Here is a 19,669-nt window from a genome sequence, read left to right as displayed (position 1 = left end):
GCTCCCTGTGGTACTGTGGGTGATCAGACACTGAAAGTACAGCCATGGAGACACCACACACCAGCCTTGCCTAGCAGGCAAGAATCAAACCTCCACAGAAAGACGCCTGTTGCTTTCTAACCCATTTCCCTAAGCCCTCAGCCACCACCACTTAACAAAGGGGCTTTTCTACACTATGGTTCTGGTCTCACTGAAGGGTCATTTCCAATTGTTTGCTCAGACCAGCATTAGGGAAAATGGTGCCCTGGGCAAAGCTTGTACTTTGGCATTTCCCCATTGCCCCTGGACGATCCCCACTCCCCCTTTACTGCTAGCTCCTGCACTCCCAACCCTTGCACCTCCTTCACCCCTAACTCCTGCCCCCTCCTGTGCCCCCTTTGCCCTTAACTCCCTGTGCCACCAGCCATTGCCCCTCTCCTGCAGCCCCTTCATATGGTTCCAGTGCTGGGGGCCCCACACTTGTTCTCCCTTTCCCTGGGCTTTGGCATCACTAGGCCCTGCTTAGTGAGTAGGGTTCAGTGGTCCCCAAAATGTGGGGTGTGACTCCTAGGGGGACACAGAGGAACATTCATGGGGGCACCTCAGGGCCTGAGTCAGCCCCCATGGAGGGAGCAGCACTCAGCCCCACTCTGCCCCAGCTCTTCCCCAACCCCACCCTCAGCCTGGGACTCTGGCCTCGACCCCCTTACCCCTGTCTGCACCCCTCTCCCCAGCAAGCAACAGACCCACTCCCAGCCTTGGTTCTTGACTGCGGCTTCCAAGGGGCCACAGCAATGGGTAAGAGGGCACAGTGTGAAATGTTTGGGGACCACTGGTTTAGGGTGATGTTCTCAATCACTTCTACAAAGTCCAAAAACGCTATTCCTCACCCACCCACCCACCCAGCCCTCCATCAGGACCAACTAGGTATGTTCTGCTGCCCTTCACTCATGCAGGAGTCTGAGCCCCAGGAGCCCAACTCAGATCATCCAGGCCAGCCAGGCCAGCGGGATTTTGTCACAGTCTAGATGCCCTCTCAGGGTATGTCTACACTGCAATGTAAGCCCAGGTTTGGCAGAAGTCATGTCAGCAGCCCCAACACATAAACATAAACTATGAGGGAAAGACCCATCCCCCAGATAAGCTGGACAGTGTCCTTCTCCCTACGGATCATAAGTCCAGCAACAAAAAGTCCTTTAACATGAGCCATCCCCTCTCTGCACCCCACTCACAGCTGTTGTCCTTAGTCAGTGTAAGCCCAGAGGTGCCTCTGTAGAGTTCACCTGCCATCCTGGGTGGAAAAGGGGAAAATAAGAAGGCACCGTACTCACTATGTTGTCTAGGGACTCACTCATCCTTCCACAGCCACCCTGTCCTAACGTTGGTCTAACACCTACATTTTAGTATTGGGACCCAGGCCCCGGCCCACTTGGCTTTGGAACCCCTGTCCCCTGCCTAGCAAGTGCTATTGAATTGAGGGTGAGTCCCTCAATCGGGGTCTGCCAAGCACAGTTGTGCTGCCCTCGATTCACACAACAAGGATAACAACCCTTTATTTCTCCTGCCCCTATAACATGGAGACTGGGAATCTAACACCAGCCACAAGTGATCAAGCAACCCAACCTATTTCCAACATACTGTAAAATCCACATGCAGACTCGTACACGAAACCTTGCAAGAAAATCTTCCGGAGGGGGTCTGAAGCACCTGCTGCTGGAGGGAGGGAGGGAGCTGTGGGTTGGGATTGAGGAGCAGCTTGAGGAGGGGGGGTCTGTGGGTTGGGATTGAGGGGCACTGGGAATAGGAGGGGGCTGTGGGCTGGGACAGAGGAGAAGGGTGAAGAGGAGCAGGCTCTGGTTGGGAGTGAGGAGCAGTGAGCATAGGAGGGACTGAGGGTTGGGACTGAGGGGCACTGGGAAAAGAGGGGACATGGGTTTAGGCTGAAGAGCATCTTCATTTGGGGATCCAGCAGGACAGGGGAAGGCACCAGGTGATTCTAATTCCTTAGGGATAGTGTGTGTGTGTGTGTGTGTGTGTGTGTGTGTGTGTGTGTAGGTGTAGGGAAGGAACATGCTCTATGCCCAGAGGCCTTTATTCCTCCAGGCTGCAAGGACAGAGGGGCTGTCAGGAAGTTGCCCCTTCAAACCCAACACAAAAAGGCCCTTCTGAGGAAAGGGAAAATCCTACAGAGAAAAAGTAACATCAAAGAGGACTCTAGCAAGACAGTTGAAGATCTTGGGGAGTAGTTTATTACCTGACCAGGGACTTGAACCCTGGACCATCAGATTAAAAGTCTTATGCTCTGCCAACTGAGCTAGCCAGGCTCACATAGAAAAAGAGCAAGTTGGTGCAGAGGAGAATCTAGTCAAGAAAACAAGAGCGGGAAACAATACGGGAATCCTGCTGCTCTCTCTGGCCTGGTCAGGGGGCTGTGCCGATCGGGTGTCCGCACTAAGTTCAGCATCAATATGGTGATCCCGGGGAAGCTTGGGGTCCCCAGGTTGCCTAAGGAGGGGTGAACCGGCCCAGGCCGGAAACGGAGCAGGTCAAAACTCCTGTGCGGATCAGTAGTGGGATTGCGCCTGTGAATAGCCCCTGCAGTGTAGCCTGGGCAAGACAGTGAGACACAGTCTCTTTTTATACACCCCCCCCCATAGTGCCTGGAGGGAGGGATGGGAGCACCCACACACTGGGGAATCTGACTTGGGGGGAGGGACGCACCCAAGCAACACGGATCTTGAAAAGAGGAACAGCGACACCCACACACCACAGAGCCTGGATGGGGGCAGGGGAACCACACACAGGAGCTAGTTCATGGGGTGGGGGACACACCCTTATGCTCCATTGCACCATTCTTAATGAGAAGAACAGGGGCATCCGCACAACACGGATCCTTAACGAGCTGGGGGACACCCACACACTCCACTATTAACCAGGAGGGACAGGGGCACCAGACACCCCCCCTCCCCCGCAGAGACTGTATGGGGGGATGGGAGCACCCATTGTGGGGATCCTGAACTGGTGGGAGGGAGGCACCATGTACCAGGGATCCCGAAACGCAGAACAGGGACACCCACACACCAGGTGTCTTGCAGCAAGAGCTGCAGTCTTGATTTACAAACTGCAAGTGATGGGGAATTTATCCACAGTTTAAAAATGGTCATTTCCAGGTGGGATTTTCTGACATCGACTGCAAGCCAAGGGGTCTTGTTCAACCTTTGTCTGGTGAATTAAAGAACCCTTCAAATCACATATTCCCACCTCTGCGAAGTTGTAAAACGTATTTAAACCAGTGATTAAATCGCCTCTTAGCCGCCAGTCAATGAAATCAATCAAGCTTCTTCAGTCTCTCGCTGGAGACATTTCCCTTGTTTTTAAAGGCAAAAATCCTGATCTTTCCAACGGGAGCTGCTGCTTCAATGTTCAGTTTGGGGAGGGATTTGGCCGCACTCAGAGATCTGCCCGCGGGTTACAATCTGCGATCCGAAGGGTCGAACGCAAACAGCGTTTAGATGGGACCGTTAGTGCCGCCCCCGTGTGGCCAAAGACTAGAACTGACCAGCAGAGTTTACAGCTGGAGCCTGGGACGCTCCTGAACAAACTGGGCCCGAAGCCTCTCGCGTGGGACCCTCGCTGTGCAGCAGGAGGCGGAGGGAAGCTGATTGTCAGGGCTCAGGGCAGCTCCCTGCCAGGCTGAGCCGGTGTCTGTGCTAAGCTCGGCATCAATCAGGTGATTCTGGGAAGTTCGGGGTCCCCCGGGCTCCCACAGGAGGGTGAAGCAGGTCACCCCTGGAGCAGGTTAAAGCTGCAGGGTGACAGTGGGGCTGCTGCCCCTGTGAACAGCTGCTGTAGCACCGCCTGGGCAGGACAGGGAGAGCCTGTATCGGGGGATGGGAGCACTCACACCCTGGGGACCCACCCACCCAGGATGTTGTAGGGGGGGGGAGAGTGGCACCCACACACCCAGGATGTTGTAGGGGGGGACAAGGGCATCCACACTCCGGGATCCTCTGCAGAGGGACGGACACCCACACACCCATGATTCTGTATGGGGGGCAGAGGTACCCGGACACCTGGGCGGGGGAAGGGGGCACCGAAACATCCGGGATCTTACCTGGCAGGACAGCGGCGCCTGCAGCTCGACATGAGACAGGGGCGAGGGGAGCAGGAGCATTTCCCAGTTCCAGGCTGTCCCTGTCTGGCCAAGGCACAGAGCTCACAAGCAGAGTTTAAAGCTGCAGCTGCCAGGCTGTGAAACAAGCCGGGCTCTGTGGCTGGTGCCTGTGATCCCAGCTCCTGGGAGGCTGAGGCCAGTGTATTGCTTGAGCTCAGGAGTTTTGGGCTGCAGGGGCTGTGCCAATCAGGTGTCCTCACTAAGTTCAGCATCAATATGGTGATCCCAGGGAAGCTTAGGGTCCCCAGTTGCCTAAAGAGGGGTGAACCGGCCCAGGTTGGAAATGGAGCAGGTCAAAACTTCTGTGCTGATCAGTAGTGGGATTGCACCTGTGAATAGACCCTGCAGCATAGCCTGGACAAGACAGTGAGACACGGTCTCTTTTTATACAGACACCCCCCGCAGAGCCTGGCTGGGGGGATGGGAGCACCCACATGCTGGGGATTCTGACTTGTGGGGGAGGGACGCCCCCCTGCAACACGGATCTTGAAAAGAGGAACAGCGACACCCACACACCACAGAGCCTGGATGGGGGCAGGGGAACCACACACGGGAGCTAGTTCATGGGGTGGGGGACGCTCCATTGCACCATTCTTAATGAGAAGAACAGGGGCATCCGCACAACAGGGATCCTTAACGGGCGGGGGGACACCCACACACTCCATTAACCAGGAGGGACAGGGGCACCAGACACCCCCAGTAGCGTGGAGAACACCCACAGCCACTGGATCCCTCATGGGGGGTAAGACAGAGACTTCCAACTTATGAGAAATATGCATTTAGGAGGTAGCATTTCCATTCTTTCACAGAGCCCCAGTGGCCTAATGGACAAGGCAATGGCTTTCTAAGTCAGAGATTGTGGGTTCAAGTCCCATCTGGGGTGAAAAACTGCCTTTTCCTGTATATTGCAAGGAAATCTTGGCCTTATTTTCACCAAGGAAGCTGGGAGATGTCTGAATACAAAATACTGGATCTTGGGAAAAATCCCCCAGAAATGACATTTTGACAAATGCTTTCTAAACCCCTCAGTAGCAAACAGTTAATACTAGTGTTTGTCTGAGACTAGAGGGAAGGGGAGTGTTTACTCCCACACCTCAGGGTATGTCTACACTACGGGATTATTCCGAATTTGCATAAACCGGTTTTGTAAAACAGAATTTATAAAATCGGTTGGAGCGCGGCCATACTAAGCACATTAAATCGGTGGTGTGCGTCCATGGTCCGTGGCTAGCGTCGATTTCTGGAGCGTTGCACTGTGGGTAGCTATTCCCTAGCTATCCCATAGTTCCCGCAGCCTCCCCCGCCCCTTGGAACTTCCGGGTTGAGATCCCAGTGCCTGATGGGGCAAAAATCATTGTCGCGGGTGGTTCTGGGTAAATGTCGTCAGTCACTCCTTCGTCTGGGAAAGCAACGGCAGACAAGCATTTCGTGCCTTTTTCCCCTGGATTGCCCTGGCAGATGCCATAGCATGGCAATCATGGAGCTTGTTTTGCCGTTTGTGACTCTCACCGTATGTGTACTAGATGCCACTCACAGAGCCGATTCAGCAGCGCTACACAGAAGCATGCTTTTGCTTTTGCATGACAGCAGAGATGGTTACTAGCCATATTGTACCATCCAAACCCTTCCATAAATTGGAACTGAGGATGATCATGGCTACCAGTCCTTTTGTACCATTTGCTGCTAGTGCCCCTGGCCGATCAGCCAGGGGTGCAAAAGCCAAGATTGGTTACTAGCCATATTGCACCTTTCATTGTTTTGTCCCATTTGCTGCTGTCATAAGTGCCCCTGGCTGATCAGCCAGGGGCGCAAAAGCAAAAATTGGGAATGACTTCCTGAGTCAATCCCTCCTTTTTGGTATCTAAAAATAGAATCAGTGCTGCCTAATATAGGCAAGTGTACTAGAGAACCACCGTATCATAGAACCAGAGAGCACAGCTGCTCTGTGTCAGAGCCTGCAGAAATTATGAGCTGTTTGCTATTCACAGGGGGTGCTCCTGTAACAACCCCACCTGTTGATTCCGTTCTTCCCCCAGCCTTTCTTGGCTACCGTAGCATTGTCCCCCCACTTGTGTGATGAATTAATAAAGAATGCAGGAATAAGACACACTGACTTGTTAGTGAGAAATGAGTGGAAGGCAGCCTCCAGCTGCTATGATAGTCCAGACAGGACATTAAGCAGTGTGTAGAAGAGAAGCCCAGCATCCCACTGCTAGTCCAGGGGCAACTGAATCTTTTCTTTACACATGAAGGGTGGGGGCTGATGGAGCTCAGCCCCTGTTGCTATGATGAGGATGGTTACCAGCCATATTGCACCATCCATCCACCAGAAAAAATTAGGGCCAATAGGCTGATGACAAGGACGGTTACCAGTCCTCTTGTACCATCAGCTGAGACTGATGATGAGGATGGATTTCTATCTTTTTGTACCATCAGCCGCCCATGGCGGGGGGGGGGGGGGAGCAAGGATGCTGGTGTTGAGTGCTGCACTATCGCGTCTATCTGCAGCATTCAGTAAAGATAGGGTGACATGTAAAAGAGTCAGAGGATTGTTTTACCTTTCGCTTCTGGGGGTGGGTGGGGGGTGGGTGAGTAGATTGCCAAGCTATGCCCTGACCCGCGGACACTGTGTTTGACCCTAGAAGCATTTGGAGCTCAGCCAAGAATGCAAATACTTTTCGGAGGCTGCAGGAACTGTGGGATAGCTTCCAGTCCATGAGCATCCATTTGATTCTTTGGCTTTCCGTTACGCTTGTCACGCTGCAGTGCGCTGAGTCCCTGCTATGGCGTCTGTCTGGAGATTTTTAAAAAAGGATTCTGAATTTCATCTTCTGTAACGGAGCGCTGATAGAACGGATTTGCCTGCCCTTACAGCGATCACATCCGCATGGTCCATGCGGGAGCTCTTTTTTTATTTTGATTTCGGACTGCATCGCCACCCGTGCTGATCGGAGCTCCACGCTGGGCAAACAGGAAATATTCAAAAGTTCGCGGGGCTTTTCCTGTTTACCTGACCACTGCATCCGAGTTCAGATTGCGGTCCAGAGCGGTCACTGGTGCACTGTGGGATAGCTCCCGGAGGCCAATACCGTCGATCAGCGTCCACACTAACCCTAATCCGATATGTTAATACTGATACTAGCGTTACTCCTCTCGTTAGGGAGGAGTACAGAAACCGGTTTAAAGAGCCATTAAAATCGATATAAGGTGCCTCCTAGTGTGGACGGTTTTGGCGTTAAATCGGTTTTACGCTCCTAAAACCGATTTAAACGCCTAGTGTAGACCAGGCTTCAGTGAGTGAAACACAGGGAAAGAGCAAGGCTGTTCTGAAAGAGAATGGATCTGTCTGGAGACAAAGCAGCCCCTGAAAATGAGCAACGGTGTGAAAAGAAGAGGTTGAAATGTGTGTTAGATGTTAGTTAGTGTTAGAGGGTTTATCCCTTCACCCTCCCATTACCGGGTCCTTCTTGCGTACACACAGAGCAGCAATACCCAAAGTCCCAAGGTGCAAACAATTAGATGTTTATTGGATTAAACTTGTAGCAAGCAACGATTCCAGTTTCCTTCCTCGGTGTCCCCATCCCAGCTCTGACGCCACAGAGCCTTGCCTGTGTCCCTGTTCCCATTCTCCCCCTTAGCAAAACATAGGACACGTGGTGACACATTTCCTGATAGGGCCAGGCATCAAGGTGGAAGGTGTTGATATTCCATTTGTCCCACTGCCCCGTGTGTAGTACAGTGCCCTGCACCTTCTCTCGTACGGGCCTGCCACACCTGTTCCAATTAGTGTTCCAGACTTCCCACTATAGTGGGCCCGGGAAGGTTGGATCCAGGTTGTCTAGTACAGGGGGGAGGGGCTTACTCCATTACTTCTAGGTTATTTCCGTAGGCAACGTATCACAAGTATACTTAGCAATACACCAGCCGCTGTAACAATCCACAGCAACACCGAGAGACCTGAGCACTGCAGCATGGTCCAACATCCCGGCCACCACCGAAACACCTCCTCTCCTCCTTCGACGGGGTCAAGCCCTTAACATGCCCAGTTGCTGGCAGTTGCAATACGCTGCCATTGCAGGTTTTCGTGCTTTTGTCCATAGCATAAGTCCATTGAATGTCCTCAGAGAAATGGGTTATTGTCCAAACCAACTTAACCACGTGGTGTGGAATCAGGCTGTAATGCGCTGGTTCGATTATTCACAGCAGTAAGAGTCACAGATCTATCTGTGCGCCAAAGCCCAGAGAGCAGCGTGTAGTGTGGAATTTGGTTAGGGGCTGGTGTAATTGTGCCCCCAGTAATATGTACATTTCCAGCAAAACACCTCATACACAGTACACCCAATTGTCCACCCCTTGCCATGGGCCATTGGGTGTGCTCCTCCACGGCCATCAGGGAGGGGCACATTCAAACATCTTCTCTGGATTTACACCATTTTACACACCCCTCCATTGATTCCCAGTGAGCAAATCCCCTTCTCATTATTCCCATAGGGCTTGTGGGGCCCACCTCAGCTGCCGATTCACTTCCAGATACCACGGTAGCTATTACACAGGTGCTGGCCTCCTAGTCGAGCATTTTGAATGTCCACACACATCTTCCCCCAGGTCAGCCTTTTGAAGCCACCCCCACCCATGTCATGAGGTTTTCTGTTCATTGAAACACAACAATGCTAACAACAAGACAAACACCACAGACAAACAACACAAAACATAGATTCATGGTATTCTGGGTTAGTCTTTTGCTGGCACCAGCTTGCTTGTAGAGTGTCTGAAAAACAAAAGAAACAATTTCCACACACACCCCCAGTGGGGACAGATTAGTGCTTAATAATAATAATACCACTTCCTTTTACAAATTTCCTTGCTAATTGCAGGAAAAACAGAAGAATTACCTCCAGGCTGTCCTTATTTTGTTCTATAGTTAGATAGTGAATTACCCCACTCACTGGTCATTTATGAAATTCATGAGGTGGTGTGCCTCAGTTTCCCCTCTTGTACAACAGACACGGTTTGCAATAGTTTCTCTGCTGCACCAAGCTTTAAGTTTATCCTCAGGTAATAGCTGAGAGACAGCTTTAGATTTAGCTTTAGCACTGTACATACACACACACACTCCTTAGGGTTAACCTGTCCACCTTATTTTCAGGCTTGACTTGTTTTTTCACCTCCCTTTCCTGGAGGGCCACAATCTGAGTCTTCCAGTAGCTTGTTTGCTGACCAGATGTATTTATTATTTGCAGCTCCTTTGTGCTGCCACTGATGGGCAGTTCTCTCCTTCCCCCATCAGCTAGGTCATTTGCATTCACACCGGCTTTCGGGCTTGGCTTTTGGATCCAAAGCCATCAGCAGCTCAGAGACTGTCTTAAAAGGGACACAATCAACTTCCACCCGAGTTCTGATTACTTTCCACTTTCATCTTCTGCTTCAAAACACACAGATCTGAAAAAGAAACCACAACCTATTGTGGCTCCCTTTGGAGCCCTAATGGGGTTTGAGCTAAGTACCATGTTTTGTTTGCATTTCTTTTACCCTTTCTCCAATATACACTGCACACGTCCTGGGAAAAAGCACATTCCTTCCATAGTTTAACCTTCATGACATTATATTACAAACCATAAGTCTCAGTTTAGGTTTTTAAAACCTTACACAATTACACAAAACATTTTGTTTTGTCTAACAGCCCTTACACTGTAATAATTTTTTTTTACACAACTGTACCCCGATTACACGTCCATCTTGTACAACCAGAGCCAGCCAGGGGCAGGCAAGTTAAGTGCCAATAGAAACCCCGGACATTCCTTTAGTGATTTTGCTTACATTACCCAGGAGTCAAATCATTTTGATGAGATTATCTCTCCGCCTGCTGCCTGCAGCCGTCCCCTATAGACCATTTCTGTGGGCAAAGGGCCCATTTCCCCTCAGAATGGCTGTAAAGGTTTCTCGGGACAAAACATAGTGATGGTAGCAGCCACTTTACCTGACCCTCTTGTATAATTTAATTACTAAGCTTCCATCCAACGTGAGTGCACAGAGCTGCACATACAGTTACATTTATATAACTGGGTTTTATTATTAAACCAAAAACTGCCCTTCTTGTAACACCACAACTGTTGCCTTTTGCTATTTCCACAACTCACAAATGTTTCCTTTCCTCCAAACTCTGTATTATTAATTTTTGCAAAACCCTGGGCGGCTGCACTGCAGTGCTGGGGTGACTCTGCAGGGGGAGAAGCTGCTGTGGAGCAATGTAGAGCAGGTGCAGGAAGGAGCCGGGGTCACTATTCACATTGTGAACTGCATAATTTTCCAAATTTGGGAATGTCCGAGAACAATTCTAAGGGGAAGGTGAATGCAGAGCAGTGACACTGGAGGTGCCCAGACCTCCAAAGGGGGCGGTGTGGAAATTAATAATGGGAAGGTCATTTGTGAAATTAGTCGTCACTGACAAGATTTGTCTCTTCTTATTTCCGGTTGCGGTGTTATTTAGCGGAATGAGGACATATTTTTACTATGTTAATTAAATACTTAATTTTATTTAACTGAGCCAAAAACTTAGTGTCACTTATTTTTTCTCTGTCCTAACAAGAACTAAATGAATGTTGTGACTTTCTGGAAAGTGCAGCGAGATTAAATGTGGGGAATTCAGTCTCTGTGTTTGGAGCTGATGTTTTCCTCTCACAGGTCAGTGCCTGCATTGAAATACCAAGAGGGATCTAGGGGCTGGTGTATGCTGGGCACAGGGGTGTTCGCAGAAGGGGCGGGGCCTCAGGTGGAAGGGGCGGGGCAGGGCATTAGTCTCCCCCAGCTGGTGGTTCACGCCCTGCCCATGGTGTTGCAATGACAGAGGCTGCCCAGGCTGCACTTGTAGCGAGGTTCCCCCACTAGGTGGCTGCGCAGAGGCTGCAGGAGACAGGCAGGTGACAGCAGGGGAAGTGGCGACCAGGGGCGGCTCTAGTAATCCGGCCGCCCCAAGCAGGGCGGCATGCCGCAGGGGGTGCGCTGCCGGGTGCCGGTCCCGCGGCTCCGGGGGGACGTGCCTGCACAGGGTGCGCTGGTCCCGCGGCTCCAGTGGAGCTTCCGCAGGCATGCCTGCCGGAGGTCCGCCGGACCCTCCTGCCACCGTCCTCGGAAAATGCCGCCCACGCCAGCGCACGCTGGGGTCTAGAGCCGGCCCTGGTGGCGACACAGGAGCTCTCAGCAGCAGGGTGAAGGACAATGCCGTGGAGCAGCAGCGATGCAGAGTGAACAGGGCAAACCGAGAGCCACTTGAAGGAGTGGCAGCAGCAGAAGCTGAGGTTTTGCTTGATGCCTTCGCCCGCTGCTGTTTTCTGCCGGTCGCTGGGTGACGGTTCCTGCCTGTGGCAGCCGGGGGCTGTGGGGTCCCCTTGCCCGTGGCAGCCGGGGCCGGGGTCCTCGCTGCCTGTGGCACCCGGGGTCCATGGGATCCCCTCGCTGCCCGTGGCAGCTGGGGGCCATGGGGTCCCCTCGCTGCCTGTGGCGGCCGGGAGCCGTGGGGTCCCCTCGCTGCCCGTGGCGGCTGGGAGCCGTGGGGTCCCCTCGCTGCCCATTGTGGCCAGGGTCCGTGGGGTCCCGATGGCAGCTGGAGGCTCTAGCACCCACCTGCAGTGGCTGGGAGCTACGGCGCCACCTGCAATGGCATTTGGCTGCTGCTTCTCCTCACCCCGCATGGTGACTGGGAACGCCAGGCTCTGCCTGCAGTGTCTGAGCGCTGGGGGCTCCCTCTCCTGCCTGTGGCGGCTGGGAGCTCCAGGGGCTTCGGAGCTGCAGGGTCTGTTCGCAATGACGTGGGGCTGCAGGGTCCTCACGCCATCAATGCCTGCTGGGAAATCCTGGGTCCATCCGCAGCACCTGGGAGCTCTGGGGTCCACTCGTAGGAGCTGGGAGCTGCAGGGTCCATACGCAGTGGAGTGGGGCTGTGGGGGCTCCCCCGCCACCCATGGCTGCTGGCAGGGCCGGCTTTAGGAAGTGCGGGGCCCAATTCAAACATTTTTGGCGGGGCCCCGGCAGGGATGACTAAAAAAAAAAAGTAAAAAAAAGCCTTTCATTTCTTAGCAACCGGTTCCCTATAAAAAGTTCTGATTTAAGGGATGTGCCACAGTATGTATTTTTTGTACCAATAGGGTTACCGTACATCCAGATGGCAATTTAAGAACCAAAAAGCCTGACATGTCAGGGAAAATACGGGTGTATGTTAACCCTACCTACAGTTATTTTTTAAAAAGATGGGCCTGAACTAGAAACGAGCTCCGTTTTACATGTGTGGGTCCCTGCCACTCCCTGGGGCTGTTCTAGGGTGACCAGATGTCCTGATTTTATAGGGACAGTCTCAATGTTTGGGTCTTTTTCTTATATAGGATCCTAATAACCCCCCACCCTGTCCCAATTTGTCACACTCACTGTCTGGTCACCCTAGGGTGTGCACATGTGTGGGTCACCGCCAATCCCTGGGGGTGTGCACATGTGTGGGTCCCAGCTGCTCCCTGCCCCCCTCATTGAAGCAGGTGTGCAGGGTTACTGCCCTGGGAACTGCAGGCACCAGTGGACATGGGGCTGGCTGGAGGCAGGGCAGGGGCTGACTGGAAGTAGGGTCTGGCTGCAAGCAGGGCAAGGGGTGCAGGGCTGGCTGGAGACAGGGGTGTGTGGGGTGGGCTGGCTGGCTTCAGGCAGGGTCGCAGGGCATGCGGCAGGGGTTGGCAGGGCTGGAGACAGAGGAGTGCGGGACTGGCTGGCTTCAGGCAGGGGGGTGCGGCAGGGGCTGGCTGGAGACAGGGTAAGGGGTGCAGGGCTGGTGCGGGCAGGGCAGGGGTACGGGGCTGCCTGGAGGCAGGGGCTGGTGCGGGCCGGGCTGGGGGGGTGGGGCTGGTGGGGGCCGGGCTGGGGGTGCAGGGCTGGAGGCAGGGCAGGGGGTGCAGGTCTGGCTGGAGACGGGCTGGCTGGAGACAGGGTAGGTGGTGCGGGGCTGGAGGAAGGGCAGGGGGTGCAGGGCTGGTTGGAGACGGGCTGGCTGGAGACAGGGCAGGGGGTGCAGGGCTGGTGCGGGCAGGGCAAGGGGTGCAGGGCTGGCTGGAGACAGGGCAGTGGGTGCGGGGCTGGAGGCAGGGCAAGGGGTGCAGGGCTGGCTGGAGATGGGCTGGCTGGAGGCGGGACAGGGGGTGCAGGGCTGGTGTGGGCAGGGGGTGTGGGTACAGCCCACCCTGTACAGTGAGTGCCCCCTCTTTCTTCCTCCCCCACCGGGGTAGCAGCATCAGCCCAGGGCTCAGGGGCTATTGACAGGGCCCGGGGCTCCCCTGCATCCCCTGCCCAGGCTCTGTAAATAGCCGAGGAGCCCTGGGGAAGTGGTGGGGCTCCGGGAGTTATTTAAAGGGCCGGGGCGGTAGAAGCAATGCAAGCCCTGGACTTTTTAAATAGCCCCCAGAGCCCTGCAGCCCTACCCAGGGCTCCAGCAGTGGGGCTCTGGTAGCAAGTTAAAAGACCTGGGGCTCCAACCCCTTCTGGGAGCCCCAGGCCCTTTAAATTGCCCCTGGAGAAGCCGGGCCACCCAGGCACAGCGCACCAGCTCTTGCCAGTACGCAGTACCAGGGCTTAGGCACGGGGCCCTCTTAGGGGTGGGGCCGATTCAGGGGAATTGGTTGAATTGGCCTAAAGCCGGCCCTGCATGCAGGTAGTATATATTGTGTGGATTCTGCTCATATAACAGAGAAAGTTGCCTATGCAGCTCACAATAGTAAATAGGGTCAGAGCAGAAGATCTCTTCTTTCCAAGTGGGAATTGTGCAGGGAGGAACAACAGACCTAGTGCAGCTGTGTTGCCACTGTCTGCTAGCCCTGAAATGGTTCACAATGCCTTGGGTCAAGTGGCACCGGTTCTAAAAGTAAGGGTGATTTAGTGCTGTGGTTCTCAAACAGGGGTATCCAATGGTCTTCCAGGGGGTACAGCAACTCATCTAGATATTTGCCTAGTTTTACAACAGACTACATAGAAAGCACTAGCAAATTCGTAACAAATTAAAATTCATACATTGATTTGTTTATACTGTTCTCTCTACTATACACTGAAATGTAAGTACAATACTTATATTCAAGGGATTTATTTTTATAAATATTGCATCTGATTTTGTAAGCCAGTAGTTTTTAAGTGAGGTAAAACTTGGGGGAATGCAAGAGAAATCAGACTCCTGAAAGGGGTACAGGTGTCTCTAAAGGTTGAGAGCCACTGATTTAGTGCAGGTACCACCGGTAACATAGAACCCTGCAAAAACTTCTAGTGCAGATGAATTTGAGAGCAAGCCAGAGAGAAACAGCTGCGGAGCATGCTAGATAAGGCTGACCCGTCCGGATTGTCTGTACCTGACAAGCTGTCATGTGGCACAGAGGAGCCTGTGAGAGGTATGGCACAGCAAGAGGGTTTGATTGGTCGGTAGGAGCTCCACATGCTAATCAGGAGGTGTGTGTGTGTGTGTCTGTAAATAGCGACATAAACATCTTCTAATGGCCAGTGTGCTAAAGCTGCCTCGATTGTGCTTTAATGAAATGGGAACTTGGTTTTAGATTTTTGTTCTTTAATTCGCTGGGGGTGAAACCCGTTGTATGAAAACATTCACCATGGGAAGAAAGCTTGTGCACATTAGCCTGGGTGTGTAGCCGAGAACAGCTTTGTTAAGACTATACTTTCAGGGATCATTTCTATAGTTTGTAACTAGAGGATGGTGGTTGAAAGTGTCTGACCTTGCTAACCATGATGAGGAGTTAAACTGTTCTCTTCTGAGCATGAAGCGAGTGGACAGTGGTGCCTTAATGAACATAAGAAAGGCCGTACTGGGTCAGACCAAAGGTCCATCTAGCCCAGTATCTGTCTACTGACAGTAGCCAATGCCAGGTGCCCCTGAGGGAGTGAATCTAACAGGCAATGATCAAGTGATCTCTCTCCTGCCATCCATCTCCATCCTCTGACGAACAGAGGCTAGGGACACCATTCTTACCCATCCTGGCTAATAGCCATTTATGGACTTAGTCACCATGAATTTATCCAGTTCCCTTTAAAACATTGTTATAGTCCTAGCCTTCACAACCTCCTCAGGTAAGGAGTTCCACAAGTTGACTGTGCGCTGCGTGAAGAAGAACTTCCTTTTATTTGTTTTAAACCTGCTCCCTATTAATTTCATTTGGTGACCCCTAGTTCTTGTATTATGCGAATAAGTAAATAACTTTTCCTTATCCACTTTCTCAACATCACTCATGATTTTATATACCTCTATCATGTCCCCCCTTAGTCTTCTCTTTTCCAAACTGAAGAGTCCTAGCCTCTTTAATCTTTCCTCATATGGGACCCTCTCTAAACCCCTAATCATTTTAGTTGCTCTTCTATCTGCTTCTATCTGCTTCTATAATGCATCTGCTATCTGCTATTGATGAGTGTTCTTGCTTTCCTTTTGGGAAGCTGAGAAGAAGAGAACACAAACTGAGTGGTTAGTTCTTATAAAACAAATTTAAAAATAAATGTTTTGGTTTTCTTTTCTGTTATCTGAGCTTGTTTAAAGCTGTTGTTTAGTGGCAAGTCTTAATTTCTTTTGGTAGAATTTGGAAGAAAAGTAAAGGTAGTGTGAAAACTGGTGTTTTAAAGGTTTCTAATTCAGTTCTTACTGAAAGTTTTTTAAGTTTGCTTTATGCTGCTCTCTCTCTCTTTTTTTCTTGTAATCTATTTCAGAATTTAGGTAGGGTTCTGTGTCTGCACGTTCTCTTCCTTTTCCACTTGCTTCTCTCTTCTTCCTGTCCCATTTTTTGGGAAGCCCCTATTTTTACTTCTCCTGCTCTGCCAGGGGGTACGCAGTTTGCTCTTGGCCCCAAGCCCATCAGACAATCCACACAGGATCTGAGAGTTGCTGTCTCTTGGCCGTATAGTGGGTAGAGGGTTCTAAAGCTGTCTCAGGGTATGTCTACACTATGGGATTATTCCGATTTTACAGAAACCAGTTTTTGGAAACAGATTATATAAAGTCAAGTGAACACGGCCACACTAAGCACATTAATTTGGCGGTGTGCACCCATGTACTGAGGCTAGTATCGATTTCCAGAGCGTTGCACAGTGGGTAGCTATCCCATAGTTCCTGCAGTCTCCCCCACCCATTGGAATTCTGGGTTGAGATACCAGTGCATGATGGGGCAAAAACAGTGTCGTGGGTGATTCTGAGTAAATGTCGTCAGTCAATCCTTCCTCCATGAAATCAATGGCAGATAATCATTTCGCGCCCTTTTCCCTGGATTGCCCAGGCAGACGCCATAGCACGGCAACCATGGAGCCCATTCAGCCTTTTTTTCACCGTCACTGTATGTCTACTGGATGGTGCTGACAGACGCGGTACTGCAGTGCTACACACCAGCATCCCCTTGCCTTTTGCAAGTTAGCAAAGATGGTTATTAGCTGTACTGTATCAAGTATCAGAGGGGTAGTCGTGTTAGTCTGGATCTGTAAAAGCAGCAAAGAATCCTGTGGCACCTTATAGACTAACAGACGTTTTGCAGCATGAGCTTTCGTGGGTGAATATACACTTCTTTGGATGCAAGTGGTGGAAATTTCCAGTGGCAGGTTTATATATGCAAGCAAGAAGCAAGCTAGAGATAACGAGGTTAGTTCAATCAGGGAGGATGAGGCCCTGTTCTAGCAGTTGAGGTGTGAAAACCAAGGGAGGAGAAACTGGTTCTGTAATTGGCAAGCCATTCACAGTCTTTGTTTAATCCTGAGCTGATGGTGTCAAATTTGCAGATCAAGTGGAGCTCAGCAGTTTCTCTTTGAAGTCTGGTCCTGAAGTTTTTTTGCTGCAGGATGGCCACCTTAAGATCTGCTATTGTGTGGCCAGGGAGGTTGAAGTGTTCTCCTACAGGTTTTTGTATATTGCCATTCCTAATATCTGATTTGTGTCCATTTATTCTTTTCCTTAGAGACTGTCCAGTTTGGCCGATGTACATAGCAGAGGGGCATTGCTGGCATATGATGGGATATATTACATTGGTGGACGTGCAGGTGAATGAACCGGTGATGGTGTGGCTGATCTGGTTAGGTCCTGTGATGGTGTTGCTGGTGTAGATATGTGGGCAGAGTTGGCATCGAGGTTTGTTGCATGGGTTGGTTTCTGAGCTAGAGTTACTATGGTGCGGTGTGCAGTTACTGGTGAGAATATGCTTCAGGTTGGCAGGTTGTCTGTGGGCAAGGACTGGCCTGCCACCCAAGGCCTGTGAAAGTGTGGGATCATTCTCCAGGATGGGTTGTAGATCCCTGATGTTGCGCTGGAGGGGTTTTAGCTGGGGACTGTATGTGATGGCCAGTGGAGTCCTGTTGGTTTCTTTCTTGGGTTTGTCTTGCAGTAGGAGGCTTCTGGGTACACGTCTGGCTCTGTTGATCTGTCTCCTTATTTCCTCGTGCGGGTACTGTAGTTTTGAGAATGCTTGGTGGAGATTTTGTAGGTGTTGGTCTCTGTCTGTGGGGTTAGAGCAGATGCGATTGTACCTCAGTGCTTGGCTGTAGACAATGGATCTTGTGGTGTGCCCGGGATGGAAGCTGGAGGCATGAAGGTAGGCATAGCGGTCGGTAGGTTTTCGGTATAGGGTGGTGTTAATGTGACCATCAGTTATTTGCACCGTAGTGTCTAGGAAGTGGACCTCCCGTGTAGATTGGTCCAGGCTGAGGTTGATGGTGGGGTGGAAGCTGTTGAAATCGTGGTGGAATTTTTCCAGAGTCTCCTTCCCATGGGTCCAGATGATGATGTCATCAATGTAGCGTAGGTAGAGAAGGGGCGTGAGTGGACGGGAGCTGAGGAAGCGTTGTTCCAGGTCAGCCATAAAAATTTTGGCATATTGTGGGGCCATGCGGGTGCCCATAGCGGTGCCACTGATCTGGAGATATATATTGTCATCAAATTTGAAATAGTTGTGTCTGAGGATAAAGGCACAGAGCTCAGCAACCAGTTGTGCTGTGGCATCATCAGGGATACTGTTCCTGACAGCTTGTATTCCATCCGCGTGTGGGATGTTGGTGTAGAGGCCTCTACATCCATGGTGGCCAGGATGGTGTTTTATGGAAGGTCACCAATGCATTGTAGTTTCCTCAGGAAATCAGTGGTGTCACGGAGATAGCTGGGAGTGCTGGTGGCATAGGGTCTGAGTAGAGAGTCCACATATCCAGACAGTCCTTCAGTGAGAGTTCCAATGCCAGAGATGATGGGGCATCCAGGATTTCCGGGTTTGTGGATTTTGGGCAGTAGATAGAATAGCCCTGGTCGGGGCTCTAAGGGTATGTCTAAGGGATCTACAACCCATCCTGGACAATGATCCCACACTTTCACAGGCCTTGGGTGGCAGGCCAGTCCTCGCCCACAGACAACCTAGATCATTCTCTTCTTTAAGTTTTGTTTAATGAAGAGGTAGTCCTGGCTAAACTATCAGGCAAGCCTACTAAAGAACTAGAGAAGCAAATGGCTGCTCTAGGTCAGAGCCCCAGACATCTTGCAGAAATGATGAGCTGCATGTCATTCTAGGGGGTGCCCCTACAACAACCCCATCCATTGCTTCCCTCCTCCCCCACCCCTTCTGGGCTTCCGTGGCAGTTATCCCCCCATTTGTGTGATGAAGTAATAAAGAATGCATGAATTTGAAACAACACTGACTTTATTGCCTCTGCAAGTAGAGCTCAAAGGCAGGAAGGGGAGGGCAGCCTCCACCTACTATGATATTCCAGGCAGGACTGAATCGCCATTAGACAAAGCTTAAAGAAGAGAATGACCTGGGAGTCATTCCCATTTTTGCCCAGGCACCCCTGGCCGACCTCACTAAGGCCAACCAGGAGCACTCACGGGACGACGATGACAGATACCAGTCCTCCCATAGCAGCTGCCCTCAGGAAGGGAAAGAAAGGGGATGCTGCTGTGTAGCGCTTCTGCACCGCGTCTGCCAGCAGCATCCAGTAGACATACGGTGACATTGAAGAAAGGCGAGAAACAATTTTTTTCCGTTTGCTTTTGGGGGGGGGGGGTGAACATATACCCTGAACCACCCGTGACAATATTTTTGACCCTTCAGGCTTTGGGAACTCACCCAAGAATTTTCTTGACTAGCTTCACCTCTGCACCAACTTGCACTTTTCCTGAGCCTGGCTAGCTCAGTTGGTAGAAGCAGCAAAGAGTCTTGTGGCACCTTATAGACTAACAGACGTTTTGATATAAACTCGTAGTGTTGACTGGGCCAGAGAGAGCAGCAGGTTTCCCCTATTGTTTCTTGCTCTTGTTTTCTTGACTAGTTTCTCCTCTGCACCAACTTGCTCCTGTGCTTCATGAGCCTGACTAGCTTAGTTGGTAAAGCATCAGACTTTTAATCTGAGGATCCACAGTTCAAATCCATGGTCAGGTGATAAACTACTCATGAAGATCTTAAACTGTCTTCCTCATGTCCTCTTTGATGTTACTTTTTCTCTGCAGGATTTTCCCTTTCCTCAGAAGGGCCTTTTTCT

General features: G+C 51.3%; 1 non-coding gene and 1 pseudogene across 1 annotated transcript; both read left to right on the top strand.

The window, feature by feature from the left end:
• The first annotated feature begins 4,963 nt into the window (after positions 1-4,963).
• TRNAR-UCU lies at positions 4,964-5,036 on the top strand. Its single transcript has one exon. It is a non-coding gene; the product is annotated as a tRNA-Arg (tRNA).
• A 9,795-nt stretch (positions 5,037-14,831) lies between these two features.
• Positions 14,832-14,961, top strand: LOC120385256 (annotated as a pseudogene).
• The last annotated feature ends 4,708 nt before the right edge of the window (positions 14,962-19,669 follow it).

This window comes from Mauremys reevesii, linkage group 17 (assembly GCF_016161935.1).
Source record: "Mauremys reevesii isolate NIE-2019 linkage group 17, ASM1616193v1, whole genome shotgun sequence".
Lineage (NCBI taxonomy): Eukaryota > Metazoa > Chordata > Testudines > Geoemydidae > Mauremys > Mauremys reevesii.
The sequence above is the reverse complement of the archived record's forward strand: the minus strand, read 5'-3'. Positions and strand labels throughout refer to the sequence as shown.